The sequence below is a fragment of the Euprymna scolopes genome, chromosome 33 (assembly GCF_053919585.1).
Source record: "Euprymna scolopes isolate OS-2025 chromosome 33, ASM5391958v1, whole genome shotgun sequence".
In the NCBI taxonomy this organism is placed as follows: Eukaryota; Metazoa; Mollusca; class Cephalopoda; order Sepiida; family Sepiolidae; genus Euprymna; species Euprymna scolopes.
In genome coordinates, this window is record NC_136514.1 from 41,219,410 (window position 1) to 41,233,770 (window position 14,361).

Consider the following 14,361-nt stretch of genomic DNA (forward strand, 5'->3'; position numbering starts at 1 on the left):
AAAATAAGAAAATTACGGTGCATTTCAAACAACACAAAAAGGAAATTACACGCACTGCATTTCTGTAAATATAGCATATAAAATTATTCGGTGTCTTACAAATGGTGACACAAACAACGAAGTTGTATGTTAGACTCTGGATTGGTAAAAAGGACTACAATAGTGATTCTATGCAAAGTATTTCTACATAGGTTTATCAAAATGACTGACTTTTCATATCGATTCGTACATACACGGTTTCCGAAAAGAGGAAATATTTATAATTATTTGATTAAAAAAAATGTGACTAAGTGTTTGTTAGATATCGAACAAGTAAACGATATCTTTATATAAGGTTAACAGAGCTACTAGGCGTTGCTAGGCTATTATATAGACTATATTGTGTATAATATCCATATAAGCATAAAACCAGAGCCAGTGTATTGAGAAAATAAAATGGAAAAGTTGATTATTCAAAATATAAAGATGAGATCACAGCTCCCTTCCCGATTTTTTTTTAACTGTAAACATATACTTCGTTCTATTTACAATAACGTTTTTTTTTTAATTCTTAGTCTACTGACATTTTAGTGACCAGCAATAGTAGTACAATTATTAATAGATCGACAATAGTTATTACGCACTCTATGTATCATAGCCTAATAAATAAGAGTCACTATTGAATATTAGGTCTATGACGGTGTCTGTTGACAGGCACATATCGGGGACGACATATAACGAAGGATTAGACCTTTATATAACGGCGTATACGGCGACAAGGTGATGAAAATTATAATAGATATAAGGAGAGACTTAAACAGTTCTTTTTAACACTGAAAAGAATTCATTATTGATGATGGGGACAAACCGTTAACACTTTAGAAGAGCGTATCATATAATGTTCATTTAGAAAGACGATATACAAAATATATTACTTTTCGGTAAATGAAAAAACGGAGACAAAGGCTTAATTCTAACAGGAAGACATTTATTACGATGATGATCAGGTAATCGATGCCTTGCAGAATTACATTGTCTTATCTCCCTTTCTGGTTCGCTTCCGAAAGGGGATTCGGCTAACTCAAAGATCTGTCAACTCCGAAATCTTCCGACTCTTCTCCCCGCCTGAGTAACTCTAAATTAACAAAATATATTGTAATATATATTTCTTTGTGCCGGCAGAACGTGCTCAGACATGTAAATGTTCCCTCACGTAGATTTGCATATTACATATGTCTCCAACACGCTTTTGTCAACACAAAGAAAATTTCTTAATTTACATTGTCTGATTCTTCTTGCCCTGACCCAATTAGTTGCATCGTTACTTCTTACACAATGGACAATGCTTTACATTCCTACCATCGTATCAAAATTGCAGTGTGTATTCTTGTTACCTTTTCATTACTGGGTTCGATCCTAGCCTTTTCCTTTAATAAATATTTTTTTCAATCCTGTTTGCTTTGTTTCTCTAATTACCGGCATCTGTCCATATGTTCCATACATAACATTAGGACGTAGTATTATTCATATTATTAAAATAGTATCATTCTACTATTGGAGTAGTATTATTCTTATTATTGAAGTAGTATTATTCTTATTATTACAGTATTATTATTAAATTACTATTATTCTTATTGTTATAGTAGTATTATTATTCTTATTAAAGTATTATTGTTATTATTAAAGTATTGTTATTCTTATTATGAAAGTATTATTATTGTTATCATTAAAGTAGTATTATTCTTATTATTGAAGTAGTATTTTTCTTCTTCTCATTATTATTATTATTATTGAAGTAGTATTATTCTTATTATTGAAATCAGTATATCACAATCAACGTTCCTAATTTCATCGTTATAGGATAGTAAACGCTTAGAATTATTTTTCCGTATTATAATGATCATCCTTTTTTTTTTCGAAATAAACAAGTATAAAACATACAGGATGGAACGATACAATTGCAACAAAAGAAAAGACAACAAGATTCCATTTCCATTTGATGAAACTCAGATTTCCTTTTTTAGTGCAGACCATCTGCTAGTTGGCCAGTTATGTACAAATTCCAAGAGCGATAGCAGCCTTCTATTATACCTGAATGTGACACAATATTCAACGAGCGAGATCGAAGATGATCCGCTGTACAACTCATGCGCTCTACTGATATAAGTAATTACAGCAGGACCATTGCCAGCACCCTGACAATGCACCGTTGGACTGCCACGAATAACAGAGACGTGTACAGAGTGATGAAACCAAAGTTCATGGCCACGGTTTTGGTCTTTGGTGTAGTTTCAAGTGAGGGCCACATTATGCCATTTAACATCTTCGAAGTCGGCTTGAAAGTCAATACCGTATACCTAAATGTGCTGAAGATTGTGGTGATCACCTTGTGAAATCAGATGGCCGCTGGCAGAAATTGGGTGTAGCAGCAAGACTCGACGCCGGCCAACAAAACCAAAGAGACTCAGGCGTGGCTTCAGAAGGAGTGCTACGACTTTGTAGCCCTCTCTCACTGTCCCCTCTTCCACCAACCTGAACGCGCTGGACTACTTCGCTTGGTCATACGTTTAGAACATCACTAACATGACCTCTCACAACACCAAAGCCATTCGCCGAGTATTTCCTGAGCTCCTGCTGGCGCTTGTGGAAAAGGCATACTCCTAGTTCCAGACGTATATCGAGGCGGTGATTGAGGCTGAGGGCGGCTACATTGAATAGATGACAGATCTTCTAGATAATCAAGTTACGCAATTGATTTTTACAATAAGAGTTTTATAAGAAAGTTGCAGTTCAATTTTCTTCAGGGAAACAATTTTTTCGTTTCAGTCTGTGTCTTATGAAAAAAGTTGTCCTCACTGTTTTGCACTGTGCTATATTTTGTTGTACCTATATAGTCACACCTACTTGGCGTATAATGTCAGGTTATGGAGATATTGCTAATGAGCAAGATCACCAACTGTTAAACAGTTGAACGTGTACGCTCACTATTTTTGCGCATCTCGAAATACAGAAGAATCTCATCAACGCTCTGATCCCCAGCTGGCATCAATTGTGATGGATGGCTCTCGTCTGGGCGAGGCTCAGTGTTTTGACAAGCTTCTGGGTTTGACCTTTACTCCTGATCTGAAATGGAACACGTACATTAAGTCTGTTGCCAAGGTCGCTGGAAAGATGGTGGGATCCTTCTACCGCTCCAGAAGATATCTCACTACTGATGCAATTCTCTATCTATATAAAAGCCAAGTACATCCAAGGATGGGATACTGTTGCCATATCTGGGCAGGAGCTGCTAAAAATAGCCTATCCTGCCTTGACAGAGTAAAAAATAGACTTCGTGGTTTAGTGGGGGGTGCCCTTTTCTCTACCCTGCAACCTCTCTCCCACAGAAGAGATGTTGCGAGCCTGTCTTTGTTTTATCGTTATTTCCATGGCAGATGCTCGTCTGAACTCCAATCTCTGGTCCCCCCTCGCCAATCTTTCACGAAAAACACCCGTCTAGCTGAATCCACTGTGAAAAATTTCCCCCACTCTATATCTGTGCCTAAATCAAAACGCGGATTCCATGAACAAAGCTTCTTTCTTAGAACTGCACGCCTGTGGAACTCTGTTCCATCTGCCTGCTTCCCTCCGGACTACAACTTGGATGTCTTCAAGTCCAATGTTAACAAATTCCTAATGAACCGCCCCCTTAAGTAAACACTTCAGCAAATATCCACACTAACGTAATGTACTTGCAATAACCCTTATCCCTGAGTGGCTTCCGGGCCTTGATAAGTGGTGATCGCTGTGTAAAAAAAAAAAAGAAAAAAAAGATGGATGGAACACATGAAAAGAATGACACCTTAAAAAGTATCATAGTAACTGGGTGATTTTGATCAGTTTCGCGGAAGGAGAATGAAGGCAAAGCCCAAATCGATATTTCCAGTTATAGTAATGGCTAGTTCCTATTATGGAATGTTCAATCTTTATTTAAGAAATGAATTGTAAATAAAGTTTGGAAGGAAAGGCAGTAATCAATCATGAGAGCTGACCATCTATACCTGGTATCTCTTAATATAAGTATACCAGATAATTCTTGTACATTTAAGCTGCTTGTTGGAAAAGAATGAGAAAAAAATACATTTTTTAATTCATATGGTGCAATATCGACTTGATAGTCTATAACAGTGCGTGGACGCGCGTATGACAGGACCAACAGAGGCTGTATGCAAATGATGGAGCAATGTGCGAAGTGACGTCACAGCGTGAAACACAAAAATAGATGTGGTACACATGCGAGCCGAGAGTGACAGAAAAGGACGCGTCCTAAACATGGTCGGACAAAAACAAAGTGCCACGTGCTTAACACAGCAGCTTCTTGTAAAGCATATTGGAGTACGAGAAGACTTTTGAACAAGAGAGACGGCATTATTCTGGACAGTACCTGTAAATAAATGTCTGTCGTTTGACTAAAAAAAGAGTGAATCGAATACTTTCTTTTTCTTCTTTTCCTTGCGACGAACTATACAAATTAACACGTGTGAAACGTCACAAATTTTGTGATCTCTTCCTCTGTGCAACTTTTTTCTCACAGAAAATACGTTGTGTCTCTTTTATTTTACCTCCATCTACTACTTTTTTTCATGAAATATGCTTAACTGAGTTCCAAACAGTGATTACTCCCGGTAAGACATTCAAAACAAGAACACATATTGTAATGTTGTGATTCTTTGGCTGTGATCATAGCGTAGTATTTGTGTTAACTGTGGCAGGCATGGCCAAGGGTCAAAACATTATTATTATGATTATCATTAATTGATTTGAACGATGGTGGGTCGCTGGATCTATATTATTACGATAAAAAAAATAAACAATTAGATTGGGAAAAAGTGATTGACAACTGAAATAATAAACAACTACAAAAAAATGTGATTTTAGAAAATACAGGGAGAACGTAATTTCTGGTTTGGAGAAACAAATAATCAGATTCATGTTACGTCAGCGATTGGGGTCTAAGACACGTGATTAGATGTATATTTGGGGATATTCTAGTCAGTCGTTAGCTGAACATAAAAGAGAACGGACGACACAAGGGGGAGTTGATCTCTCCATGACGCAGGGAGCGGCGTTTCTCAGGCAGCCAAGATGTGACCACGTTGTAATCTCTGAAGATGCCGGCCGGAATCATGAAAATAAATGTTCGAATATAATCCAGGTATGTGTTGTGTTTATTTACACTTGCTAAAAGAACTGTTTGTCTGCAACTGTTTCGATACGTCCACGTCAATCGTTTCCTGTTAGAACTGTTGCATAAATGTTAAAATATACATACTAGACGATCAACTGAATGATACAACGTATATATATATATATATATATATATATATATATATATATATATATATACATATATATATGTATATATATGCGCTGTATCATTCAATCATTATATATATATATATATATATATATATATATATATATATACGCATTTACACGTACATGAATATACAGATAAAATATAAACCCCACTATTCAACATATGCGTCGTTTTGGAACATATTCATATGCACACACAACGTAACAATATTTTTACATCATTTTTTTTTACCAGTTATGGACTTTACGCAAGACAAACTTTCCACATACAGAATTTTAAAAAAGAGATTCCTACCAACAACACACATTATCGTAACACTGCTTCTCTGCTATTTAAATTTTGGTTATTCTCAAATCCAATGTCAATAACGCATTGATCCGAATCCGATCAATATTAATAAAGCACCGTTTATTCCTTGATCAATGTTAGTGCTGCCTTAGTGGTGCTCACTTTCCTACTAACGATCATCACGTCATCAGTAACGTTTATTCTTGAATAGTTCTTTGACAACGTTAGTGGTTATAGAAGTTGTAAATAAAACTAAGACTAAAAATATAAACTAGCGACTGGCACGGTCACATAAAAATAGAAGTAAGTCTATGGACATTAAGAAATCGGTTATAAAAATATAAACGTACTCCTTGTCGTTTTGCAATTTGAGAGCATCAATAAAAGTGAATGGCGACTCAGCGCGCACTAATCAGCAAGTTACGATATTATGAAGCAGGTTAGGATATTTTGTTTACATTTATGACACCGATATAGTGAAAACACAAAATGTTTAGCGACACCATGAATTTAATTGTAGCTATCGAGTGGACGGAACTCGCGCTAGGCAAACTGTGTAGTTAGTCAGCGTTATATCCGCTGCTACAACTCAATGACTAATGAACCGGCATTCCCCGGTCATAAAATACGCTTTAATATGTTATTTTGATAAATTCGAATTTCGTATTCATTATTATATTGGACCCAATATGTAGTAATGATAGAAAAGGTTTAAAAAAGACGTGCGCCACCACCGAGAATCGAAACCAAAACGTTTAACTAACGATTTACTTTTTCCTTTGACGTTAATGACTATACTATGAAGACATGTTTACTGTCACGCATGCATATTCGTAATGCTGCCTTTCGACCTTCAGCTGGCAAATTCCATTTCACACTTTTGTATTGATTTTCCCCGGCTTAAACACTGGTGTAAAGTTACGTATGGGTTCTAATACTCTATATAATAAGTTTCATGTCTGTAAACCAAAAACTGACAGAGGGGTTTGGCCGGCAAAATATTTGAAAACAGTAGAAAATAATTATATATATATATATATGTGTGTGTGTGTGTATATATATATATATATGTGTGTGTGTATATATATATATATATATATATATATATATATATATATATAGAGAGAGAGAGAGAGAGAGAGAGAGAGAGAGACGCATACATAAATATACAGTATCGGCGATAATATAAGGAACGGAAAAAAATTATAATTATTCATGTATATTTAAAAAAATTAGTGCATGGATTTTTCTGAAATACTCAGAATAAACAAATAGAACCAATGTGTATAAACTAGTACCAAAAAAAAACAAAAAACAAATTACGATTCAATATTGAGAAATATTTTAGTTTAAAATTATATCTGTGGATTTATCCTGGCCAAAAGTTGTATTTTCTTTTTAAATAAATAGAAAAGGGGTTTTAATATGCATATCAATACACACACACACACACACAAAAAAATTATATGATTATTATATAGTTTTTGGTTTTGTTATTACACGCACACATGACGTGCCCCCTTTCTGACGTCACTTTGTAATATTGGGTCTATTCTCTTCTCCAACGATATAATTTTTCTTTCCGCCGTCCGACTACTTATTTAAAAGTTATTCGCCGATGTTTTATTTTAAACGTAATTCGACGACAGTTTCCCCCATGAAAATGAGTCAAGCGAAAGGTACCGCGAATGTTATATTTTATACGAATAGTTTTGTTTACTATTCAGCGTTTTTATTATATTTTCTGTCTTTTTGCCCAAATTTGCTACGTTATTAGTTGTCTCCGATACGACATGAGTTCATTCATTATATATATATACACACTTGTGCCCGATATTATTCATACCCCCCCCTTGAAAATTGAGTTCATTAGGTGTAACTTTGTAAGAATTTATTGTTTACGTCCATATTGATACATATTCTTAATAAACCTCTTCTGATCATTTTCGTCATTTTAAAATCTCGGGATACTTGTAATAAAAGAAATATACAGCTATTTATAAAATCTGCAATGTTCAAAAATAATCATACCCCCTTATTTTTTCAGTATTAATCGAGTTTCTGGCTGTTTGTTTCCTGTTTGATTCTTATTTTGAATGCTTTTATACAACCTTTGATTAATTTCATTTCGTTTTTTGCATTTTTCAGAAATTAAAATGATATCAACTGAAAACCAATAAAAGAATAAAAATTATTAGAATAGGGAAGAAAAAAGAGCTTAGTAATGATCTTAGGACTAAAATTGTGAATTCACATAAGGATGGTTTAGGTTACAAGTCAATTTCCAAGAAATTTGAGGTCCCTACAGCAACAGTACAGAGCATCATCAAAAAATACCAGAGCCACCACACAACAAACAACTTGATTGGTAGAGGAAGGAAAAGGAAACTTTCTGCTAGAGCCACCAGGAATATTGTAAGAAGTGTTAATGCAAATCCAACCGCCACTACTAAGGACATTTTAGAAAATCTGGAGTCTTCTGGCATAAAAATATCAAGGCACACATTGCAAAGGACTCTGCATGAAAATGGTCTGAAAGAAAGAAGACCAAGAAGGACTCCATTGCACACCGGAAAACACCTTGCAGCACGTCTAAAGTTTGCTAGGACCCATGTGAATTCTCCAGAGTCCGTTTTCTCAAGTATTTTGTGGACTGACGAAACAAAAATTGAATTGTTTGGCCATATGGATGCTTCTTTCGTTTGGAGGAAGAAAGGAGAAGCTTGCAACCCAAAGAACACCATACCAACGGTGAAACATGGTGGTGGTAGCCTAATGTTTTGGGGCTCCTTTTCGGCTAGTGGTCCAGGTAGTTTGGTCAAGATAGATGGAACCATGAAGAAGGAGCAATATTTGGAGATACTCCAGAAAAACATTAGACAGGATGCGGAGAAGCTCCATTTAGGACCAAACTGGGTCCTTCAACAGGATAATGATCCAAAACATACTGCCAAAATAGTCAAGAAATGGTTTGAGGATAATCAAATTAATGTTTTGGAATGGCCTAGCCAGAGTCCCGACCTGAACCCTATCGAAAACCTCTGGCACATATTGAAAACTGAGGTTAAACAGCGGAAACCTAGAAATTTTAGGGAGTTGGAGAACTACTGCATTGAAGAATGGTCAAAAATCAGTGTTGATGCTTGTAAAAACCTTGTTGATAAATATCCAAAACGGTTACAGGCAGTTATTAAGAATAACGGGCATGCTATTGACTATTAGTAAGAGACGTATGAATAATTTTGAACTAGTGCCATTATAGTTTTTCTTTGTATAATGTTTCAAACTTGCATAATTTATTTATTTGTTGAGTTTAAATTAAATGCTTATGCTTGATTTATTATTTGAAATCCCTTTAATATTGTCTACCTTCTGGTTTGAGCAATATTCTTATAGAAATCTCAAAGATCCGAGGGGTATGAATAATATCGGGCACAAGTGTGTATATATATATATATATATATATATATATATATATATATATATATATATATATATATATATATATATATATATATTTTATATATATATATATATATGCATACTGTATAAACAAAACCCAGACTTCAAAAAAGGTCTTGATAGCAACAGAAAGTGTATTTCATTTTAAGTTACAATTGTTTCCATACCAGTTCGTCAATTTCAAGCATTACGGCGTTTGAAAATTTTCACATCCAGCATTTCTTCAGACTTTTTGAATAAAAATACTCTTGACAATAGAGCATTGCTTACTTAATTCACTTAACGGAAAAGAAGCATGTGAAAAAAGCATTTACCCTGGAGGCATCCTCCGTGAAAAAACAAAAACATTCAAATATGAATATATCACCTAATTTTCGTATCCTTATTTAAAAACCAGGTCATAAGAAGTTTCCACAAAAAACCGGTAGCCATTTAATTTTTTATTATATATCCCATTCATTGAATTCCTGAATTAGATTTCTCTATTTCTTTATTACACATAATACTTTTTTTTTAAAGAGTTTTTAAATTTTATTTCTATAACTCTCTCTGGCTTAAAACTTATTGGTATATGAAAATTTACTGAATTACATGAATCCAGTAAAACTCAGTATATTACATACAAGTATATATATATATATATATATATATATATATATATATATATATATATATATATATATAGTGAGAGAGAGACAGAGAGAGAAAGAGAGAGAGAGGGAGGGGAGAGAGAAGGAGATAGATAGTATGATAGATATATGTTTGTGTGTGCGTGTGTATGTGTGCGTGCGGGTAGGTGTGTGCGCGCACGCGTGTGTATGCATTTGTATATATATATATATATATATATATATATATACATATATGTATGTGTATACACACTATTTTTATGTCAAATAAACGTACTTGCCACTGACACATTTCGTCCTAGAGTTAAGCTTCACCCGGAAAGCATATATATGCATAAAATATTATTAATATATATATATATATATATATATATATATATATATATATATATATATATATTACTGATTGTATGATGTTAACTTTCAATTGATGTATCGATCAGTATGAGTAAAATCTTACACATATACGCACGTACACTAAGATATATATATACATATATATATATATATACATACATAAAATATAAAAACATTGTATTGTATATATAACTTATACAATCGGTAATGATCACAAAAACTATTGATGCTCAATTAAGCACACGTTTAATTTTTTTTTCATTTATACCTGTTCATATATATGTATATACATCCACACAAACACTCCCACACTCTCATGCACCCCTCACACGCATACAAATATATATATATGTATATATGTGTATATATATGTATATATATATATATATATTAGTGAATAACTACACTAATCAATCACTTCCTTACTGCTTTATATATATATATATATATATATATATATATATATATTCAAAGAGAGAGACAGAGAGAGAGAGAGAGAGAGATGGGGGAGGTTAGATAATATAATGTTCCAGAGGTGTTCGAAGATCTATACCAATCACAGCTTTTTACAATATTCTGTATTTCCACGAAATGATTGCATGATTTTTATCTTTTCTATCCACAGAAAAAAGAAAACAGAAATACATTTCCTCTGAAGACAACCTGACTAAATTGCTTCGTATTTCGCTCCAGGTGAAATAAATTTCGCGCCCTTTTCTTCCTTTATCCATTCCTTTGTTCCGGGGAACTTCATTAGAGTAGCGAACCTTATGAAGAAACAACGTAATCTCCATTAAAACATCGACATGACCAGCTAGTTCTTTCTTTTTTTTTTTTTTTTTTTTTTTTTAGTTGTTCGCTTCTGAATCCTCAGAGAAAATCACAAAAACAAAAGAAAAAAAACTATAATTAATAAATAATATAAAATATGTGTTTAGCACGGGAGGAGCGTGAAAGTCGATGAAATAAATACTCAAAAACAAAAGTAATGATGACGTAGGTGTTAAAAAAATTAAATAAAATGGCGGCAAGTAGTTTTTGTGGCGAAAATTTTGTATCCTTAACGAGCCAACATTTTGTTCATTGTGCGAATTTGTTGTGCTCTTCGTGTAGTTCATTATCAAATACATACATGGAGGCTTAAAAAAATATAAAATCGACTATAACCGGAAGGATACCTCTCCTCTCTACTAACTGATATACCTACCTGCATCCCTTTCGCCTGCCTAACTTCATCATTTTGCACTATCATTATCGTTGTTTTATTTTTTTTTTCAAACGATCTAATATCATTGAAGGTTATAAAGTGTCAAAGTTATACATTAACATTTATTAAGCGCCCTCTCTCTTTTTATGCTTTGATGAGATGGAGTATAAACATTCCTTTAGTTTCGGATCACAATTGAGCCATAATACTTGACTCTTGGCTTGCACCACCTGTCAACCATCGTTTTAACTACTTTCGAATTTTGAACGTTAAAATATAGATATTTGTGTCATAGTTATTAGTTAGATAACTACTTTTAATCTTAGATGTTATGTACACCATGGTCCTGTAGATAAACCCTTCGAATATGTTCAGATGCTGCTTTTTGATTCCTATGCTCGTTATGTCGAACTCGGGAATCTGCACACGTGTAGATACATACATGATGTGTGGCGCAGCTTTTATCGAAATCGGTTCTACATCGCAGTATTCTGGAAATTGGTTGAGGGCACTATATTCATTGCAGGCGTTCCAAATTTAAATTAAAAATATACTAATTTCACTGGTGTTTTTCATTTTAAAGTCTTGATGAGGGCTGATTGTTTTTTATATCACTCGCATTGATCGGACTATTGTTCTCATCTTGAGTGTTATTTGTGCAACGTTTCGGTCGGATTATCTTTCAACCGTACTCAAGCATTTGGCTTTTTGTTTGGAAAAAAAAAAATGAGAAAAGTTACAAGCTCTGTAATATATATTCGTATTCTGTGAGTTAGTCTCTATTTCATGGTGATTGCTCCGGATATGTGGAAAAAATGTTTTAATAGTTTCCTCTCCCATTGATAACTAATTTTTTCACAAATCTTTAGCAATAACAATAAAATAAAGACTACCTCACAGAATACGAAAATATCTACGAAGTCTGTAATTTTTCTCGTTTCTTTTCTAAACAGCAACCAACATGCTTGAGTACGGTCTAAATACAATCCGACTGAAACGTTGCACAAATAACACTCAATAGGAGAGCAATAGTTCGATCAATAAAGTAATATGTTTCATTTTATTTCAGTCGAAGTTATCAGAAATTAAGTGGCGTTTTCCTGTTCTTAACACATGATCTTTATATTAAAAAAATATATATATATTCGAATATATCATTAAAGTACTAAATAAGTTGATAATATAATTTCGCTCTTCACAATTGACCATTTTAATATCTTATATATTCTTGTGATTTCATAGTTTTTCTGTATTCTTGTACAAGAATACATCTAGTCTGTTGGAGTATCAAGCTTTGTGCTGTTACATTAGGTAAAATCACTTCGAGAAAATGTATCATTTCTAGTAAAGGCAGTGTAGTTTTGCCAATCGGAGGACATCTTATTGGTTTCGTGAATACATTGTTATTTTGAATATTTAGTCAGAGTTTACTTTGAGGAAAAGCATCCTCATGTAAGGTTGATGCTGACAAACCGCGTGTACAGAGACCTTACACACCCGAGGAGAATGTCTGGTAGACATTAAAGTTCCTCTCTTATTTCACACTTTTTTTTTACTTGGGACTCACCGCTTATCAAAGTCCGAAGGTCACTCGAGGATAATGGTTAATGAATGTAAGGTGGTAGTAAAGTAACCCTTAATGATATAAATTGGGTGGAATCATATATAGTGGTATTAGCTAGTCGAGTGTTTTTTTCTGAAAGTTTGGCAAGCGTGACCATAGTTTAGAGTTTAGACGCGAACTTACCATGAAAATAGCGGATTATAATATGAACATCTGGTAACATTTTCCTGGCCTAGAGCTTTGTATCTAAAGCAACAGTATCTCATTCACCGAACTCCCAATTTACAGTTTTATCCCTCACTTTTGTATGCATGTACACTACCGCTCCAACTATTGACCCCCAATTAACAAAATTTAGTTTTGTCCTTTTTATCGCTTTATAATTATTATTTTCATTAATGTATCCTTCTCCTATTATTAGACCACGCCATTTGCCCAAACCCCAATTATTTGTTCGTCCCTTTATCCACTCCTATCAAATTTACTCCCCTATTTTCATGCCTTGCCTTATATTTTACAGGTACCACTCTACACCTAACAACAAGCCATCCCTAGGAGTATAACTACATATTATCTACCATATGTTATCTTCTGAAAATTATTATTATATTCTTATAAACACCCACCCATAGCCACCTCATAACTTACCCCTTTAATTAACGTTCTGACTTATCCCTACCCTACTAAATTAAAACCCTAGTGCATTCTCCATGTACTCCATAATCTAATTGGTATTAATCTCATAACATCACGATACAGTCATATTCCCCTTATAACTGATGTTGTGATATAAGTTATATTGATTAATCTTAGAATATACACCATCGCTTTAATTCTTCATCATTACCCCTGAAAACATACACAGTCTCTAAGTACTGTTGTTGTCTTGGTTTCCGCTGTCGATAAAACCCTTTAACATAAACCCCCGCATAGACATAGAAACCCTATACTCCTTTTCACACTACACTTTATATAGTACGCTCCTCCTTTATCTTAGAATTCAATATAGTTCCCCTAACAACATCAATAATTTTATTTATTTATTTCGTTCCTGATGTATCCCTAGCTAGATGTCACATCCTCATTATGTTAGCTAGCATCGTCTCTACTGTTTTGGTGAAATGTTCTATTTCGTCTTTTAAGTAGAATCAATTAGAATTTAATACGAAGACAAATATATAACAACATGCCAACAGAAAGACTGACCCAAATTGAAACAGATTTTATAACAGAGATAAAAAGGAATATCTGCCGCACACACTAATAAATGCTAGTTTTATTTTGGTGTCTTTAGTTGTTCCCTCCCAACTTTTGCTGTGGAGAAGATTTTGCTTGTAAATCGCTTGTCAAATTACTGTCAGTATTTATTATCAGTTTAAATAAAATGAACATCGTTTTTGAAACGATCGTACAATATCGTTGATTTTGCTTGTTTTTCCTTTGGAAACGGATATTTAATTCTAAATTATGGATAGTTTTACTCAATATATATATATATATATATATATATATATAT